Raw genomic sequence first — 13,952 nt, forward strand, 5'->3', positions numbered from 1 at the left:
CTGGTTTGTTTGCCCTCCCTCCACCCCCTCCAGGTGAGTTCTTGCACCCTGGGGCTCCAGTAACAAATTTTCGGGTGAGCTGGCCAAGAGCTGTGCTTCCGTTTTGTCCAGCCCTCTTGGGATTCCCAGATGGAGCAGCCGGCTGCAGGGTACCAGGGCCCACCCGTTCATTTCCCAAATTAGTGACGATGACAGGTTGGAGACAGCCACTAGTGACAGCACTAGTGACAGTCGACCTCAGGCAGGGAGAGTGAGGCAAACAGTCCCTTACAGCTGCCTAAACTTGTTTTGGGGACACTCCTTTCCGCTCCGCCCCAGATAGGCACGAACTGCCTTAACCACATTTGGCAAAGCAGAAAAATGAACTGAGGAGTAAGTGGGCCCTGAAAGCTTTGGTTCCTGGTAAGTTCCTCCATTGTGCATGCTGGGCCCTGTCCTTCTCTAGTTCCCTGCTGTCTGAGCTCCTTGGAACCATTCTGAGCTTGCGTGGCTCGTTCATACGATTTGTAACAAGAAATTTATAAAATTTATCATTAGAGGTACCATTAGAAGAGGAGAAAGAATGAGTGGCAAGTAGGGAAGTCAGGATATGCGCTTGTAAGTTCTCTTGAAATTTGTGTAAGAATGGGAAGTACTATTTCTGTGCCCTCTCACACCCCCCTAAGGAGAATATTGGCTGACTAGTCTCTTTTAGCCATGAACCTATGACTAAAAAGAAGGTGGAATTTTACTGTAACACCACCTGGCCTATGTGTATGTTAAACTCAGAGGAAAGATGGTACTGAATGGCTCTCTTGGATTTCTTCCTCCCATTCAGTTACCACTAAACAGGGGGTTTTGATTCGGCTCTCTTAGCTTGTCTTGAAGCTTGTTTGGTTCAGTCAGTGAAGCCCCGACTTCTGGGAAAGAAGGAATGCTAACAGAGGTACTCTGAACTTCATTTAGTGGTAGTTTTGTTTCTTCTGTATTTTTTCTGAACTTTTGCCTGGGAAGATACTTCTGTTTCCAAGGAAAGTCCATTAGGATATATTTTGAATAAATGACGCAGAGGGCTAAAAAGCAACCAGAGTAAAAGCCTATCTTGCAGGAGGGAGAGACAGGAGATGGAGATAAAGGGAAGTTAGTCCAGACTTTGACTCTACCTCCAGCCTTGCTGTGGGCACCCCTGCCGCCTCTGCCACCGCCTCCCCCACCCTCCTCCTGTCCTGGACCACCACTGGCTGGGCTCGCACAACTGCCTCCTTTATTATCCTTGGGGCTCCTGGTGCCATAGGCCCCTGCTCCTTCCACCTCCACCATCAAGGAGCACAAAGCACCCCAAGCTGTTGGGCCCCCTCTATGTGAGGTTCTAAATCAGCATGAAGGAGTCCAGGGGCTCCCCTAGACTCACCCCACCCACTTCAGATTTCCCCACAGGAGCGCCAGGTAAGACGGACAGTGGGGAACACACTGATGGACTTTTTAGCGGACACAGGTGCAGCATACCTGGTATGAAAGCCAATTCAAGGTTGTTGGTTTAATTAAAAAAGACATGTCTTTAGAGTTATCAGAATTAAATATAAAACTCATTCTACCATGGTTCACTAAAGGTCAAATAAGCTCATGTTATCTCTGTTGCAATTTGTCAGCAAAAAGATGACTCAACGTGACAGCTAATTTAGTCTCTCATGAAGTTTTCATAGGTAATTGTTAAAAACAAGTAGATTTTTTTTAAAAGGTTTATAGGGGGGCGCCTGGGTGGCTCGGCTGTTGAGCATCTGCCTTTGGCTCAGGTCATGATCCCAGGGTCCTGGGATTGAGCCCCACATCAGGCTCCCTTCTTGGCAGGAAGCCTGCTTCTTCCTCTCCCACTCCCCTTGCTTGTGTTCCCTCTTATGCTGTTGTCTCTCTCTCTCTCTTGTCAAATAAATAAATAAAATCTTTAAAAAAAAAAGTTTACAGGTAAACTTTTTCTTTTAAAGATTTATTTGAGAGAGAGAGACAGTGTGACAGAGGGAGAGCGTGAGAATCCAAAGCAGACTCCCACTGAGCACCAAGACAGACATGGGGCCTGAGATCATGACCTGAGTCGAAATCAAGAGTCAGACACTTAACCAACTGAGCCGCCCAGGCACCCAATAAGTAAATTTTTAAATAGCTTTCAAAATCTTTGGTAACCTAATACTTTGAAATTTTGTTAAATAACAAATTGGTTTGAACTCATTGTATATGTAAGTCTTTTCCAAATAACATAAAATACTGAAAGATTAATTACTAAACTTGTCTTATTACAAAGAAACTGAAGATACTTGGGTCTACTAGTAAACATATTTTATGCTTCACTGAAAGTTGTACTATGAATAAACACATTCCTAAAACTTATGAAATATATTCATAAATTTGACAACCTAAAGAATTCTGGTGTAACAGTTCACAGTTGGTTACTACTTAAGTTTTCACTGGAGACTAAGGTTCTAAGAGTCAAAATTCTGATCCATGTAACTAAGACTGCTAGACACGATAAGGAGAGCAACTCAATGTGTAGGAAAAGTAAGATGTGTTTTTGATTAAGAAAGGTTAGGAGAATGGGAGTACATTTTTGTTGAGGAAAACAAAGTAATATTGACCCAAAAGGAGACCGGTTAGGGAGAGAAAACTTAGGATAAAATCTGAATGTAAAAAACAAAAACAAAAAGCAAACCCTTGTTTGTGAAGGGGAATCTTTGGAAAACAGTTTTGTGCATGTTGAGGACTAAGATTGGAAAGGACACTGGTGTAAGATTGGAATTGGGTTTTTTTTTCTGTTAAAATGACAAAGTTTTCTTAGATTATTGGTCTACTCTTGATAAGAAATTATAAACAGTTTTTTTCTTTACCTGCCCAGAAAACCAAAGTTTCTTTTTTCTTTTGTTTTACAATTGGATTTTCTTTTTTAAGATTTTATTTATTTTGAAAGAGAGCACAAGCTGGGGAAGAGGCAGAGGGAGAGGGAGAAGCAGACTCCCCACTGAGCAGGGAGCCTGACTCAGGGATCACCCAGGACTCTGGGATCATGACCTGAGCTGAAGGCAGATGCTTAGCCGACTGAGCCACCCACATGCCCCAAAAACCAGAGTTTCTATGTTTTGTCTTTATCAGGTCTTTGATTACTTAAGAAGGTCAAAACTTCTCGTTATTAAAGGTGCTAAGTTTTGCTAGCAACTATGTAACCTTCTGTAGAATCTCTTATTGCCATTTTGGTTAAATAGATAATTAAATGTTATGTTTTATAATGATTTATAATTCTATCTAGGCATGTTGCTTTAAAACCTGAGGCTTAAAAAAAAATTAATTAAAAAAATAAAACCTGAGGTTTTTAACAAAACTTCCCCCAAATTCCAATTCAAAATGAAGTCTTTTTGACTAATTAGTCTTGTTTATTTGGTATGTTAAGTTACATGGGAAGCACTGTCAAACAAATGATGATAAACCTTCTTAGGTTATATTGCATGGGCAAATGCTATAACTGTCCTAGAAAAATTTTTCTAAGATTATATTTATTTATTTATTTGAGAGAGAGTGAAAGAGAGAAAGCATGAGCAGGGGGAAGCGGCAGAGGGAGAAGCAGGCTCCCCGCTGAGCAGGGAGCCCAATTGGGGGGTAGGGGGATAGATCCCAGGACGCCAGGATCATGACCTAAGCCGAAGGCAGCAGCTTAACCAACTGAGCCACCCAGGCGCCCCTCTGTCCTAGAAATTACATGAAATTCTTAAAGTTTCAGTATGTCCTGGTATAAGGCCATCACTTGACATTCTACTTATGGAAATGCCATGTGTCACAGAAAGAACTGGATTACCTTGTCAACTGCATTATAATGCGTTATAACTCTTACCAGATCTTTAACCAGGTCCATCTTTGGGTCTTTTGTCATTTACAATCATTGTACTGAGGCTCTTGCAAAATGTGTTTCAAGGGAATTCATGAAAAGGACTTTTGAAAAATACAGGTTTCTGATATCCTTAAGATCACAAAACTAAACTGGGTAAGAATTTCCAAAACTAACGGAAAAGTTGCATTCAAACAGAACAAGATTTAATAACAAGGAAGTGAATGAACTGAGGAAGATGATTATAGTTTTTATAACTCTTCTTTGAAACACTGCTGGTTCTCTAATGTCTGTTCTTCCAGATTTAAGGAAAACTTTTCTCTTAAAATATCTATGACCTACAGAAATACGATAAAATAGTCCTTTGTGAATGAATGAAAATATTTATCTTTTCTCCCTATCTGAACCCTTTAGAATTCAGAAACTCTCCATTTCATGACAATTATAATTGTTTACATAAGTTCAGTAAGAATCTGTTCTCCTTGTAATGGAACACCACTGGAAACACTGGTTGTATTACCAGGGCTTTGAGTGGAATGTCATATTTGAGAGAGACAAACATAGACTCAGATATGACCAGACAGCTTTAAGGAACTGACGTTGACTTTATGGAGCCAATAGACCCGCTGGGAGATGTTCTCTGATAGTTTGCTTACAGAGTTCCCAGCAGCCTTACCAAATGAGTAAGGAATGTCACTTCCGGGCATATGCAGGACTCTTTGGATGCTTGGAGGACCTCAAGAAGAGGGGAATTTACCCAAACCTACAGGTACTGCAGTAGAATCTGACGGCAAGTATTTGGCTTGGCTTCTCACCTTGAGAGGCTATTAAAAGTTCAATCTGAAATTCCTTATAAAAAATTCCAGCAAGGGGTACCTGGGTGGCTCAGTCGGTGAAGCATCTGCCTTCAGCTCAGGTCATGATCCCAGGGTCCTGGGATCGAGCCCCGAATCAGGTTCCCTGACAAGTGGGGAGCCTGTTTCTCCCTCTCTCTGTGTGAAATTTTAAAAATAGTTCCAGCAAAGCAGATCTAAAAGAATTTATATGGCCAATTATTATTCTTGCTGTGCTTATGTAAATAATTAGGCCAAGTTTGTTAAAACTGGACTTGTTTTAAAAACTAGTCTTAAGGGGCGCCTGGGTGGCACAGCGGTTAAGCGTCTGCCTTCGGCTCAGGGCGTGATCCCGGCATTATGGGATCGAGCCCCACATAAGGCTCCTCCGCTATGAGCCTGCTTCATCCTCTCCCACTCCCCCTGCTTGTGTTCCCTCTCTCGCTGGCTGTCTCTATCTCTGTCAAATAAATAAAATAAAATCTTAAAAAAAAACTAGTCTTAAAACTAGTCTTAATTTGGCTATCTTTGTTGGAAATGAGGGTGGTTTTAGAGAGAAAAATTACGTCTCAATAACACACTTTTGTGGATGTTAGATTCTAGTTTTGATTGTCTTTAAAGGTTTGTTGTTCACCTAACCTACACAACTTGAGGTAAACTTCAGAGAAATTGCCACGATAACTCACATACAGACAATCTTCATGCCTGTTACTCTGTGGGGATGATAAAAGGACCCATGGGCATGTGACTGAACAGTTGGATAATGGGAGGCACTTGCTCGTTAGGAGTTCTTCTCAGTCCACATTAAGTCTGAGGTTGCCCATCGGACTAGCTCTCAAATTATTCACCCAGGTCACACGGGACCTCCCTGGGGAAATACAAGATGGAGTTGAATATTTCTTTGGGTATACTTTGCTCCCCTAGTGGAGAGCTGCAGCTCCCCAACATGTGTTTGCTTTAGTAAAAGAACAGATAACCACCACCACCACCACCACCCCAACCCCCCACCGCACCCCCATGTGGGAAATGCAGTACATGGTGGAATTGAGTAGTTAACTGCTGATCAAGTCCAAGGGAGTAAAGCTGCCCCCCTACATAATAAAAAGTTAAATAGTATTCAGAGATCATCTCAAGCTATGTGGCTGGGATGGCAAAAATCACTCCTTAAAAGCCAAGTGTACCCCCACTCTATGGGGTTAGCTATGGACTTGTGGAAATAATGGATGGCCTTACCTTCATTATGATTGGATTAGTCAATGCACCTGGGGGTGAGTTACCTCCTGCTGATTAAATTAAAATGAAATCCCAGTGATTTCTCATAATTGGGATATTGTTAAAGCTCCACATCAGGCACAGAGGGCTTCTTGATGGTTTTATCCCTTAGCCATATTTGTCCCAGGAGCTGCCTCTATCAATGTGGGGGGCTTTGGCGAAGCAAACAACAGCCACCTTTACGCAAACCCAGCATGCAGTCGCTCTCCTAAATGATGAAACCACACAAATTCAAAAGGTAAGCCCTTCAAAACTGGATGGTCCTTGACATTTTGACTGCAGCCGAAGGAGGAACCTGTACTCTCATTAAAACAGAATGTTATGTCTCTACTCCAAATTACTCAAAAAATATAACTGAAGCCAAGAGAGATTTAAACAAACACATAACTGTTACAAATGCCCTAGATCTAGGCCCTTTCAGCAGCTGACTAAATTCGGTTCCTTTAAAAGGGAAATATGCCCTGCTAAGCATTGCTATATTTCTTTTTCTTCTCTTTGGTTGTTGTTTGACTTTGTATTTGTCACACAGGAGCCCATGCTTGTACTAGCTCGGAGATGCCCTTGCTGTCCTCCTCAGCAGGGACACAAGAAACAAAATTCTCCTAACCTGTCAGAATCTTGCATTCTAAAATTTCGACATCATTCCTGGTCTGCAGGAAGTAGTTACAGCAGAAATGACTGTCGTCCCTCCTCCTTCCATTGAAATGGAATGACGACGTGACAGTGAGGATTTGAAGAGGACCCAGTCTTTGCCCTGACTGACTCCATTTTGCTTTCAACCTTTTCCTCTTAATGGCTTTGTTTTTCCATCCAGCGTATCTGTTAACTCCAGCAAAAACCCTGCAGGCAAAACATCACGTGATGGGAACCAAAACTACCCCCTCCAGAAATAAACTACTCTCCTGACGCCAGCAAGACCCCACATGATTGACCCCAAGACAACAGTCAACCTGACCTTTGCTGCCACTTGGAGTATCCACTGATCTTTGTTCCACGTCTTCCCCATATAAACTTAGAAGTATTCTCAGCACCTTGGAGACATTCTTAGGACATTAGTCCTCTGTCTTCCCAGTGTTGACCTCACTGAAATTCCTTTCTTGTTTCACCACCACTCCTCTCTCAGCCTTTAGATATTTTTAGTGGCAGGTGGCAGAACCTGGTCTGTTTGCTCCCAACCGCCATACCCCCACCCCCCGCTGTCAGGTGTTCTTGCACCCTTGGGCTCCGCTCCAGTAACAAGATGAGGGAAATAAATGTGATTTTTAGAAGATCTGCATAACTTCCTGACCGGTATCTTCTAATTGGTACAAAGTCATGCACGCGTAGAAGATTCACTCAAAGTGTAAGATCAATGGATTCTAATGTATCAAAGTAAAAAACAAAACAAGGCAAAACAAAACACCTCAGTGACAGGATTTCAGATTCCACATTGCAACTAAGCTTTAAGAAAATATGATTTGTTTAGTTTTGGTATAATATCAAAGGAAGCATTAAAATACTGCCACCCTTTTCTGTGTGAGGCTGGATCACCTTCTTAGATTTCAACCAAAACAACATTGCAACTCATTGAATACAGAAACATATACGAGAATCCAGCTGCCTTCTATTGTATTAACCTTCTACTGTGTTAACAGTAAAGAGATTTGCATAGACATAAAATAATGCCATAACTGTTACTGATTTATTTTATTTTGGAAATAGTTTTCACTAAGAAAGTATTTAAATTGACAAATAATGGGTTTATTATATTTTAAATATTTAATGTTTTAAGTATCTCAATTTTAATTTTTTTACAAAATATTTTATTTATTGATTTGTCAGAGAGCAAGAGAGAGCGAGCGAGCACGAGCAGGGGGAGAAGCAGTTTCCCCACTGAGCAAGAAGCCCGATGTGGGACTTGATCCCAGGACCCTGGGATCATGACCTGAGCAGAAGACAGATGTATAACCAATTGAGTCACCCAGGCGTCCCTCAATTTTAATTTTTAATATAGTAAGTATCAATAGATAAAACCCATATATATAAAACTCTTTGGGGTTCTCAATATAATTGTAGGGCACAAACGTTCCATGTCATTTGCTAATACTTTCAGGTCCCCGTCACCTCTCCACACTCATCATGGCTTCTCTTGCATTACAGGTAGCATCCTTATAACTAGTCCCAGGTAACCTGCTAGCACCTAGATCAGCTTTGAAAAAATATGGTCAGATCACCTGGGACTTGTGTTAAAAACACAGTGCAGTCTAGAACTACTGAATCAAAGTCCTCGTGGGTTGAGGTCCCAGGGATATGCATTCGGCACCTTCTCCAAGTAACACTTGTCTGCTTCTAGGTGAGAACCACTTACCGAGGTGTCATGCATATTAGGAAAATAATGTTAAGAGCTTTTTGATTCACTGTTGGTTTATAATCCCTGAATCATTTTATGGATCATGGCTGGACAGCATTTATCTTCATTGTCAGAGACCTCTATCAAACAATAAAACACCATTGTAGGCATATATTCTTACTGCCATAGTAGAGTGATAAACCTTCAAGGAAACAAAGCATAAATTCAGGAAAAAAAGTCTACTCCTAAGAACTTTCTGCTTGCCATTTTTCTCTTGTTCTTCTCAACACTAACTATGATCATCTGTGCTTTAAACAAACTGCTATCAGACATCTAAGTAAGATGAAACAGTATTTCATCAGAGCATTTACTCACAGAGTCTCCACTTACCACAGGCTAGGAAAGCAACATCAGTAATATTACAATTACATGTTTCCTCTGTGAACTGTGCTAATTGTTCTGGCACTATTTAAATATGAAGAAATGGAAGAATACAGCAAACAGTTACCCAAAAGTAAAAAGGGAATCACCACATCATTACACCTGAGATTACCCAGGCTGTCAAAACTGTTTGTAAATTAGGGAGGGTAATTTAAAACTGAAGCGGGATTATACCTGACTTGTAACAGATCTAAAAATACTAGAGGAAAGCACAAGAGAAATTTTCTGGAATTAGATACTGTCTGTGGCTGCAGTACAGCAATACAAACACGGGTGTTATGACTTCCAAGCGTTCTGAAAACACCACTGTGTCCTAACCACAGACTCGCTCAGTAGTAATGAAACTGAACAAAGACAACATTTTTAACCTTTGGGTAGGGGGTGGAGGGGCACAAAATTCTTGGGTTTTCGGATGAAATCTGAGGAGAAATCCACATGCATACGTCTGTCATACTTTGATATGCTCATGATCTCCCTGGCACCCACTGAGGGAGCCCCCTAAGGTCCGGAGACTTCAGGTGAAGAATGGCTGGGACCTGAAGTATTCTCAAACTGCACCAGCTCATAGACCCAGCTTAGCTTACAAGTAAGAGGTAAGACCACCGGTGAATCTTCACTGCCCCTTTAAACTTGGAGCTATCTTATTAATTGCCCAGTGCAGGGAAGAATTGCTCATGAAAATAGAAAGATGTTACATGACACCGAAACATCATCTATACAACAAAACAAGTTTCTCTGTATAGTGAGAATATGCCAATCATCCACATTTTCTGAATTAATCCTACAGTGACCAAGTATGCTAAAACCAAAAGTAAGGTACGCAATTTAATAAGTAGGGTAGAATTTATAAGGTGAGTGGGACAGACTACTTTACAATCCAAACTATAAACTATGTTCCTGAATCACAAGAGTTATCTTCTTATTAGCTCTTCAAGTTAATGGCATTTATAAATGACACTTGAACACAGGTAGTGGCAACAATATATGGCATATATAACACACTGTAAGTACAATCACAAATATGTACTAGATATTGTTATCCAAGAATGAAACAGAATCATCTTCCCAGTGCTCCATTATCTACTTGGCAAAATATACAGACATATGTTTAGAAATATATATATATATATATGTATATATATATACACACACAATTATATATATACACACTATATATATACAATTACATATATATATACACACTATATATATATATATATACACACACACACACACACACACACTTACATTTTTAATTTTTAAAAAATTTAGAAGGCAAAATAACATACCTTGGTTGAAATTAAAGAAGGGGTAAAATAAAGGTTACACAGGTTACCTTAATCCAAACTGTAAAATGCCTCCTTCAATGTACTACGAATTTGGTCCACAACAATCATTCAATGATTCTACTTTTTCATAGCATTTTGGGTCTAACAGATGCACAGGTCAAATCTCCTAAAAATTGCTACTTCATCTCAGTGGAATGTTGTTTAATGGGGACACTGTAAAAAACTCACTTCACCAAAGGAATGCTCAAGGTTGCCACTGGAAGATCTCAAATAAAGCAGACACAGGAAAAGGGAGAAGAGGCAAAGGAGGAGAGAGAGAAGCTGAGCAGTCCAAGGAGGGCAGGACTAGCAGGGAAAACTATCCTGAGCATCATTGGAAATTACCTGGTGCCCCCGTCAGCTGTGACCTCAACGCAAAGCAGTCCTCTCCTCACTGGTCTTCAGAAAACCCTCTTTTTCCCCCAGGCACTATTCCAAAGCTTTACTCCAAATCTCTCGGGTCCTCTACAGTGGTCTTCAAACTGGGGGTCCAAGGAAATTCACGAGAAGCGTGAGGGCAAAGGCTTTAGGTAAATCTCTTTCCAAGGTCCTTAACTTCCAAATGCCTTCTGCAGGCTTCCCATCCACTTCTCACTTGCCTTTCCCTACCTGAACAAGAAAAGCAGGCATCTCACTCACCCCCAGTCAAGGGTGCATTGCTCCAGGGCGTAAACACCTGTGAGGCCCCAAAGGAACAGATCTATGTAGGAGAATCCCTGAGCTCAAATGAAAAAATATTCATGGGTGATTCCTCATGAAAGCCATCCAGGGAACCAACCTATAGCAAGGCCCGTGCCTTCTCTACCTAGCTATATAGAATTACGAAATGAGGTGGAAGATTTTCTCTCATAGGTTTGAAAATGAAGACTTGCCATTTCTCATTCTGTTGCGGGTGGGGTGCGTACACAAGCAAAAGTAGTCCTTTAGGACTACTGCCCAACGTCAGCTTGCTCTTCATTGAAGGTCTTGTTCTCTACTTCTGGTTTACACTTTTCCACATCTCCTTCTACTTGTGCACTGTTAGAGCAACGCTCCTCCCCCTCCCCGGGACCCCTGCCCTTCAATGACCTATTCTCAGCCTGCAAACAAGCTCAAGTTTCCAAAACCCCATCCCAATACACACACACGCACACATACACATACACAAACACACACAGACCGCCTTAAAAAAATTAAAAAAAATTTTTTGGACTTTATTTATTGAAAGAGAGAGAGATCACGAAGAGGGGAGAAGGGTAGAGGGAGAAGTAGACTCCCCGCTGAGCAGGGAGCCCAATGTGGGACTTGCTCCCAGGACCCTGGGATCTCATGACCTGAGCCAAAGGCAGGTGCTTAACTGACTGAGCCACCCGGGTGCCCTAAAAAAATTTTTTTTTAATTTTAGAATAATTTTCGATTTACAGAAAAGTTGCAAAGAATTCCCATATACGGGGTGCCTGGGTCGTGCAGTCGTTAAGCGTCTGCCTTCGCTCAGGGCGTGATCCCGGAGTTCTGGGATCGAGCCCCACATCGGGCTCCTCTGCTGGGAGCCTGCTTCTTCCTCTCCCACTCCCCCTGCTTGGTGTTCCCTCTCTCACTGGCTGTCTCTCTGTCAAATAAATAAAATCTTAAAAAAAAAAAAAAAAAAGAATTCCCATATACCTCCCCAGTCAGTTTCCCCATTTTCACATCTTATAGCACTATTTCTCATTTGCCAAAACTGAGAAATCAACACTGGTATATTACTTTGAACTCCAGACTCTGTTTGGAATTCAGTTTTTCCATTAATGTCCTCTTTCTGTTCCAAGAGCCAATCCAGGGTATCACACACTGCACTCCATGACAGTATCTCCGTTTTTCTTGGCTGTTCATGACCTTCACAGTTTTGAGGAGTTCGGACCAGGTGTGCTGTGGAATGTCCCCCTCTCCTCTTCCACCAGTCAGGGTTTATCTGATGTTTTCCAGTCAAGGGAAGGAGGGAATTACACGCCATCTCCTGTAGAGTGTGGCTGGTATCTACACATCCTGTTTGGAATTCTTCCATGGGAAAGATTTGCTTCTTCTCCATTTATTAACTTATATAATCATTTCTTTCTATCAGTATGGGCTCATGGTTATTTTATCCTTTGGGTTTTAATTCAGGGCTGCATGACGTATTTTATTCATTTTATTCATCAAATTGTTCCAGACTTGGCCACTGGGTGCTCTCAGGTTAGCTCTCTGTCCCTTTGATTTGCTCCCTTCCTTTTGTCTTTTGAGCACTTCCCTAACTTCTGGTCCTACAAGATGCGCCAGGCTCACCTATTTTTCTCTACCCCAGTTCTAGAATCAGCCATTTCTCCCATATATCGGTCTCCTCTTCTTAAAAGCTATCACCTGGGGTGCCTGGGTGGCTCAGTCGGTTAAGCATCTGACTCTTGGTTTCAGCTCAGTTCACGATCTCAGGGTCATGATCTCAGGGTTGTGAAATGGAGCCCCGCATGGGGCCCCACGTGGGGCTCCCCGCTCAACTGGGAGTCTCCTTCTCTTCCCCTTTTTCCCCCTCTCTCCTCCTTTGCCCCTCCCCCTGCTTGAGCTCTTACTAAAAAAATCTAAAAAAAAAAAAAAAAAAAAAGCTATCACCCAATCTCCTACCATCCCAGCCAAATTTCCTAAATGAAGAGTAGTTGGCTTCCTTTGTGATGCCAGTGACCACCTTCCCTGAAGCTCTCTTCTGTGGACTTTTAGGATGCCACTGTATTTTGGGGGGACTCATTTTTATAATTCTTTCTGCTCATACATCCAGAATTCATTACAAGACATTGGAAAACTTCACTTAACTCTCAGTCTCTGTATGTGGCCTTGGACAATATCATCAGTGACTCTCCAGAAGTTTCACTCGGCCCAAACCTCTCTCCACAACTCTGAGTTCATTCTTCCCAGCTACCCAGAAACATGATCCTGGGTATGAAAAGGCACTTGGAAGGCTGTCCAAAATGGATCATTTACTTAGCGAAAAGGGTCTCACCCTGGCGATGCCAAGAGACACCTGTCATTCAGCCTGAGCGGCTACCTAGGTCTGCAAAGGGCATTTTCTCTATAAAGGAGACAATGTGTCCCTCCCCAAAGAAGGGATGGGAAAGAACTGAGAGGAAGGCTAGACCTGGTTCCATTCTTGCAAATAAAAGAAGAAGGCAGAATTTAAAAAGGGCTTCCAATTAGCAGATCAGGAGGGACATGGGTAACACAAAACTAAAAAATGCCATTATCTTTATAATGTGTTTAACTGTAATGAACAGCAAGAAACAGCTTAAGATAACACCTGCTTCCTTAAATTTTTAACTAGCAAAAACCAGTGAGTGTGCACAGTAACAGGTGGTGCACAGAGTAGGTAGTGACACCTTTTAAAAAAGGGGGGGTGGCAAAGAGGTGCAGGAAAGAAACAAAGTCGGCCTGAGAATGGCCACAGGCCAAATGGTGACCCCCAGCACCTCACACTCAACAGGGCCAGAATTAATCTGACCCCAACTCCATCCAACCCATTCCTCTCCCCTTGGTCCCTTGATTATCCGCCAGTATCCATTACCCAAACTAAAGATCAGTGACTCCCCTTCCCTGGCTCCTTCTCCGTATGTAATCACTACCTAAATCACAGAGGTCTCCTGAGATAGTAAAAAGGCAGGGGTGCAGGAGTACAGGGGTGGGGATCTCTTCATTTGAAATACTTCTCTATTATTTTCAATGTAAAGATTTTTATTTATTTTCAGAGACAAAGAGCACACGCAGGCATGCACAACAGGAAAGGCAGAGAGGGGAGAATCTCAAGCAGACTGCGCTCAGCGAGGAGCCAGATGCAGAGCTCGATCCCACAACCCTGAGACCCCGACCTGAGCCGAAACCAAGACTTAGATGCGTGAACCAAGTGCGCCACCCAAGCACCCCACTAT

General features: G+C 42.1%; 1 protein-coding gene across 2 annotated transcripts in view; it reads right to left on the minus strand.

Moving 5' to 3' along the window:
• Positions 1 to 13,952, minus strand: part of AFF1 (AF4/FMR2 family member 1) — a 193,346-nt gene that overhangs the window by 123,668 nt on the left and 55,726 nt on the right. The gene's annotated exons all lie outside the window — the stretch shown is intronic.

This window comes from Ailuropoda melanoleuca, chromosome 11 (assembly GCF_002007445.2).
Source record: "Ailuropoda melanoleuca isolate Jingjing chromosome 11, ASM200744v2, whole genome shotgun sequence".
NCBI lineage: Eukaryota > Metazoa > Chordata > Mammalia > Carnivora > Ursidae > Ailuropoda > Ailuropoda melanoleuca.